Source organism: Triticum aestivum, chromosome 2B (genome assembly GCF_018294505.1).
Source record: "Triticum aestivum cultivar Chinese Spring chromosome 2B, IWGSC CS RefSeq v2.1, whole genome shotgun sequence".
Lineage (NCBI taxonomy): Eukaryota > Viridiplantae > Streptophyta > Magnoliopsida > Poales > Poaceae > Triticum > Triticum aestivum.
In genome coordinates this window covers 62,042,033-62,049,259 of record NC_057798.1, presented here as the reverse complement: position 1 = coordinate 62,049,259, position 7,227 = coordinate 62,042,033, and positions in this window count along the sequence as shown.

Below are 7,227 nucleotides of genomic sequence, written 5' to 3'. Positions count from 1 at the left end.
GATGCCGGGGTACGGTTCTAGTGGAGGGCCTAGAGGCCTCTCTGTCGCGGCCACGAGGTGGCCGGTCAGCCGCATTGTGCTCTGGTGATGTAGGTTTATATGCCTCCTCCTCTAGTCGGGGGAGCAACTTGCGTTTGGGGTAGTTTTTGGAGGGGCGTTCGAGCTCATGCTCTTCGGCCGCAAGGACTTCAGTCCATCTGTCGGCTAGCAGATCCTGATCAGCTCTAAGCTATTGCTGCTTTTTCTTGAGGCTGTTTGCCGTGGCCATAAGCCTGTGTTTAAAACACTCTTGTTTGATGGGATCCTCAGGCACGACAAATTCATCGTCGTCGAGGCTTGCCTCCTCTCCGGAGGGAGGCATGTAATTATCATCCTCTACCTCTTCGTCTGCCGCTCTCTCATGAGGGCTGGCTTCTTCGTCCTCCTGCGCTGAATCTTGCTGGAGGGGGTTGTCTTCGGCACTGCCTGGGGTATTATTATCTCCGGTACCGGAATCTCCATTCTTGCTGTGGCGGGATTTAGAGCGGCACCGCTGACACCGGCGCTTGGGCTGTTTCTTGGAGGGGTCTTCCTCCGTTGTTCCTTCGCCATTCCCATCCTTTGGGATATCCACCATGTATATGTCGTATGACGAGGTGGCTTTCCAGTGCCCAGTAGGCGCTGGTTCTTGGTCGTCTCCGGCATCATTGTCCATACCGTCGATGTCTTTGGAGTCGAAGTCTAGCATGTCAGTTAGATCGTCGACAGTGGCTACTAAGTGGGTGGTGGGTGGGTCTTGAATTTCTTCGTCGTCCGCATACCAACCGTCCTGACCGCAGTCCGGCCAGGGCTCTCCTGATAACGAGAGATACTTTACCGAGTTCAGGATGTCGCCGAAAGGTGAGTGCTGAAAGATGTCCACAGCGGTGAACTCCATGATCGGCGCCCAATCGGATTCGATTGGAGGGGGCATGGGAGGTTCGGAGTCCGGCAAGGAGTCCGGCACCTTGGAGTCACGAGCTTCAAAAGGGACAAAGTCAGTATTCGGCTCTATCACCGTAGAGGTTGCAGCCCCCGAGGCGGTGTCTAACCACCCATCCTCGATCTGCACAGCCGACTCCGAATCGAGGGTCGGAGCGGACTCGTGTGTGGCCTCCAGGGAACTGTCCGGCTGCAGAGCTAAATCATGCCCATCGTGACAGTGCGGCGCGCTCGGTTGTGGCTCGAATCCATTGAAGATCAAGTCTCCGCGGATGTCAGCCGTGAAGTTCAGACTTCCAAATCTGACCTGACGGCCAGGGGCGTAGCTTTCGATCTGCTCCAAATGGCCAAACGAATTGGCCCGCAGTGCAAAGTCGCCGAATACGAAGATCTGTCCGGGGAGAAAAGTCTCACCCTGGACCGCGTCATTGTTGATGATCGAAGGAGCCATCGAGCCTATCGGTGACGACACAGAGGAACTCTCAACGAGAGCACCAATGTCGGTGTCAAAACTGGCGGATCTCGGGTAGGGGGTCCCGAACTGTGCGTCTAGGCGGATGGTAACAGGAGACAAGGGGCACGATGTTTTACCCAGGTTCAGGCCCTCTTGATGGAGGTAAAACCCTACGTCCTGCTTGATTGATATTGATGATGTGGGTATTACAAGAGTAGATCTACCACGAGATCAAGGAGGCTAAACCCTAGAAGCTAGCCTATGGTATGATTGTTGTTATGTCCTACGGACTAAAACCATCTAGATTATATAGACACCGGAGAGGGCTAGGGTTACACAGAGTCGGTTACAATGGTAGGAGATCTACATATCCGTATCGCCAAGCTTGCCTTCCATGCCAAGGAAAGTCCCATCCGGACACGGGTCGAGTCTTCAATCTTGTATCTTCATAGTCTTGGAGTCCGGCCGATGATGATAGTTCGGCTATCCGGACACCCCCTAGTCCAGGACTCCCTCAATGGGTCAGGGGCACGATAAGACATGACCTCCTTTTTTGGCAGGTGGCCAAACTTCACGAACTCAGCCAGCTTACTCTTGGTAACTATGGATGGGACCCAATTGCAGGTCACAGGGGCCTTGGCCGCCTTAGGAGCCATGACAACAGTTGGCCTATGACAAAATAAGAAGATCTGGTTCAATTTTAACCCGGGAGAAATATCTTAATTATTCAAGGTGGCGGCTTAATAAGGGGCCTAATGATATAAGGATAGCTGTGCAACAGTATCTAAGCTGCCACATGTATCAAAAGCAGTTCAAACTTCTTAAGGTCATAAGAAGCAAGTAAGGTTAACAGATCAGTGTTATCTATTTAAACCGGCTACATAGACAGTTGAGTTTAAGTGTATTCAACAGAAGCAGTTTTCTGGGTGATACAAATAGGTTTCATAATCTGCTACTGTTGGAGATCAAAGATCTGTTTTGATAAGAAAATTTTCTAGACCTAAAAGCTGATGCAGACGTGTTCATAGGCTCGAATGAGGCTCTTAGGCAGAGAAAGGGATCTGTTCTATATCCAAAACAAGTGCGAAAACAACTATCGCGGCCATTTTATATCATTCTCAGATCAGAAGAGGCATCTAAGAAGAGAACTAACAAGGGTTTGGCTCTAATGATGATGAACTCCGACGAACTCGAGGAGGTTTGGCCTACATGACTCGAGGAACAATGTTTGGCTCTAAGAGATCCTGCTGTAGACAAAAGTTTTTCCATCCAACCTTTCACTTTATCCCATACTCTATCTCGCAAGTATTTAAAAGTTCCATTTTTTTAGTGTCCCACATCGGTTGGCATGCCCAAATACTTATCACTGAGGGATTCAATCTGCACCTGAAGCTGGTTTTTAACATCTGTTCTCATACTCTCAGCACATCCTCTACTAGAAAAGAAGGTGGACTTTGTTGTATTTACTCGTTGCCCTAATGCATTGCAATATGTCTGTCAGGACCCCGACTCAAGGTCACATCGATCTAGCCTGTAACACCTCATATCACTTTGCGGCCTCACGCACGGTATTCCCACGGGTGTCGCCTTACCTTCGCCCGGGACCGTTTGCGCCTTTTGGCACACGTATATGATAGTGTCGCTAGCATCCATATGATAAGGAGCCCGGGCTGACATGGCTAGTCGTAAACCCAAAGTGGCACAGACTTACAGGGACAGGCATCCATGACCCAGCATCGAACGTGTCGGTCATCAGCAAGTGAATCCGGGCTGTAGCACTGGGCTAGCAGGACTCCGGTAAACCGGGCTGCAGCGGGCTAACAAGACTCCGGTATTCATTGTGTGACATTTCCCCGAAGGGACAGACACAGGAACGAAGAAGGACACATGCCGGCCAGCCTAAGTGTTCCGGAGCAGTAGCGAGCTACCATGGCTCAGTGGAAGCACTAGGAGACATTTCCCGGTAAGAAAGGCTACTAAAGATAAACAACTAGATAGTCAGATCCCACACATACCAAGCATTTCAATCATACACACAATATGCTCGATATGTGCAAATACAACAAGGCATCACAACATGACTCTACAACACAAGTACTTTATTTAAAGGCTTAGAGAGCCATACATAGCATACACACAAGTACGGGTCACACGACCCACATTCAAGTCATACAAGCATACAAGCCAACAGCGGAAGTAACTTGTCTGAGTACAGATAACTAGTAAAATAAAAGAGGCTTGGGTAAGCCTAGCTATACTACATGGTCCTTCACAAGCTCAGGGTCACCACCTGGGCCTCAGTCTACTCATCGATGTCAATGTCTACGAAGAACCCATCAGAAGAGGTTGCAGCGTCTTCTAAAAAATGTAAATTAAAGCAACATGAGTACAAAGGTACTCAGCAAGACTTACATCAGATCCTACATACATGCACATTATCAAGAAAGGTTGGTGGGGTTATTGCAGCAAGCCAGCTTTGACTCTGGGCTAAGCTATCCTACGAGACACCAACTTGAAATGGTTTTGCGCACACGAGTCCACTACTCACCACTTCAATACACCACCGAGGATCCACCTCCGTCATCCTACGGAAGAGCCATCCTCGGCACTCACTCTTATCTTGAGGCTTTTAGTAGTTTCCATTTACTTGTCTATGAACTGTATAGGCAACCAAGTAGTCCTTTACCGCGGACGCGGCTATTCGAAAAGATGATGTTAACCCTGCAGGGGTGTAATTCTTCATACACGCTCTCACCACTTACCGCCGTTTACACGACATGTACTCGGCAACCTTCAAGCGGAAGCCCAACGTGGGTGTCGTCCATGACCTACCTAAACACCTAAGTCTCTAGTCCAGGTTTATCGCCTATCCAGGTTCCATCCGCAGGGAGTCCGGCCGAGGTTTCCACATACGGCCCTGAGCGATGTGTATAGGGTTCCCGAGATACCTAACGGGTATCCGGTACACCGTGCCACGTACCTACCGCATCATAGCCCACCCCGCGGTCAGCGCTGTCCACGGCCTCCAGTAGGCTACAAACACCAGAAACTACTTGCAACTCCTGGACAGAGGACTAGGGTGAATAAGAAGCCGAGAGGGTCCATTGGTTTCAGGCCCAATGCATGGTAGTAGCTGATTCTTAAATCACACATACAGATCTCAGTGCTTAAGGACGGCTTCAATGAAACAACCCACCATGTACTCCTACATGGCCTCTCATCGATACCTTTACCAAATCGTGTTCAACACATCACTCTCATTACCCGCATGATCATTTCACTCTAGCCCATCACCCAGATGAACCAGACCTGACACGACTCTAAGCATAGCAGGCATACCAAGGTAGGAACAACACATACATATGGCTCAACCAACTCCTACACATGCTAGTGGGTTTCATCTAGTTACTGTGGCAATGACAGGTCATGCAGAGGAAATGGGTTCAACTACCGTAGCACACAGCAGTTTGAAACGCGTTGTCTTAATGCAGTAAAAGAGAGCAGAAGTGAGAACATGGGATTGTATCGATATGATCAAATGGTTGGTTGCTTGCCTGATGGGTCGATGCACTGATATTGATCTTCGCTAGGGTAGTCGTGGTACTCCTCGGGGGCAGGACCTGCCGCAGAGAGCACCGATACATAAACATCACCAAACAATATGCAACAATATGATGCATGCATGAGACATGGCAAAATGAGTGTATTGGGCTAATGCAACTAAGACCAGATGGGTTTGAACCATTTTGAATCAAAGATTCAAGTTTCAAACTCGTAAATGGCCCTTTAAAGTGCTTTATCTTGTTCTGCACTAAAAATTAGGTTAGCTTGCTTAAACATGCATGAAACCAGTACAGATGGATAGATTGGATTTTTTTGATCATTTTTCATATATAACACTTTGCATTTGGAGCTACAGATTAATTTCTATGATTTTTTGAAGTTTGGGTAATTTTCTTGAATTTCCTGTGTAATAATAATTCCAGTAAATAACTTACTGCGTCAGCACTGCGTCAGGATGATGTCAGTGGTCAATGGAACAGTCCAGGTCAACCCTGACTAGTGGGTCCCGTGTGTCAGTGTAATTAGTTTAACTAAATATTAATTAAAACTAATCCTGATTAGTTAACAGGGATGGGCCCCACCTGTCATTGACCCAGGGGGTCAAACTGGGCCCACCCGTGGTCAAACGAGGGGTCAACGGGGTCAACTCACCGGCGTTTAGCCGCTGGCGAGGCCGAACGCGGCGGCGAGAGTGGTTTTGTGCATTCTGGCGACCAAAAGGGCGGCGGAGGGCATCTACGTGTAGCTGGGAGCAAGCCGCAGCTCTTGGTGGTGTTGGTTGGGCTCGGGGTGGCCAGAAACGGCGCTGGCGACGACTTTGGCGATCGCTGGAGTTCGGCCGAGGTCAAACTCGACGCTAGGGGGCATGGCGAGGCGCGTGGAGTGATGCTATGGGTTCCTGCGGGTGCGGTGAGTGCGTTGGACACGGTGGTGTGGCCGGTGGTTGGCCGGAGACACGTCGGCGACGAGCTCGGCGGCGGTGCACGCCGTGAAGCTTCATGCGCTCGCTGTGGTGCACTAGAGCGAGAGAGGAAAGGGGGAGGAGGTAGCTGGGCTCACGACGGTCTCGAAGAAGCAGACGCCGCGGTCGGGGACGAGCTGGTGCGGCGGCGACGGCGAAGGGGATCTCCGACGATCGCGGAGTCGGGCGAGGTCGGTGCAGTGGCTTCGAGGCACGCGAGCGCTCGGGGCTCGGCTAGCTCGAAGGAGAGGAGGGCGGCGGGGCTCCTGGACACGGTGGCGCGATGCGAGGACGACGGAGAGCGTGACTACGACGATGGTGCGGCTGCGGTGGCGTCGGCCATGGTGTGGGAGAGCGAGGGAGAGAGGCAGGGGAGAATGGATGTGTCCACGGGGTTCGGGGCGTGACGTGGAGCTCGTCCAGGCCAGCAGAGAGGCGAGGGGAGGAAGCAGGGCGGCGTGCAGCTGCGTGGCGCGCGCTGGTGCCGCCGTCGAGCACCTGCCTGCCTGCCTGGCGAAGGCAAGCAGCTCGCTGGAGCGGCTGCTGGGCTGGGCCGGCTAGGTGGGCTGGCTGGTGGGCTGCCAGGTTAGTTCCCTCCTTCTCTCTTTTATTTCTCTTTTTTATTTATTCTGTAACTTTGTGGACTTTCTAAAAATACCTAAACAACTCCAAAATTCACCAAACTGCTCATGGCCACTAACTGGAATATATCCAGCATGGAACATTTTAGTCTGGGATTATTTGAGCATTTAAAATAATTTATATAATTTAAATGCCCAAACTCAAATACTTATGATTTAATTCAAAGACCTTAGGATGACCTAGAAAATTGTGCACCACTTTTGGCAGAGGTTCTGAACCAAGACAAAAATGATGGACATTTTAGAAGGGCATTTCAGGTTCATTGAAAATATTTTTAGTAAACCCTAGTTGGTTTCGGAGGGGGCTGGGGGTTCTGTCATCCCCATTTCAAGTTTCTATTGAGAAAAAATAGACATGATGCAACACTCTAATGCATGGACTAGCTAGGTGTGACAACTCACCCCTACTCAAAAGAATCTCGTCCCGGGATTTAGGTTCCTCCGGGAAGAAGGCGGGATACTCAAGTCGAAGGCGATCCTCCCTTTCCCAAGTTGCTTCTTTCTCAGAATGGTGCGACCATTGAACCTTGAGAAACTTGATATTATGATGTCAAGTGGTACGCTCGGCTTGATCGAGGATACGAACGGGGTACTCTCGATACGTGAGGTTATCCTGAAGATCAAGCGTTTCGTGGTCCACTCCACGG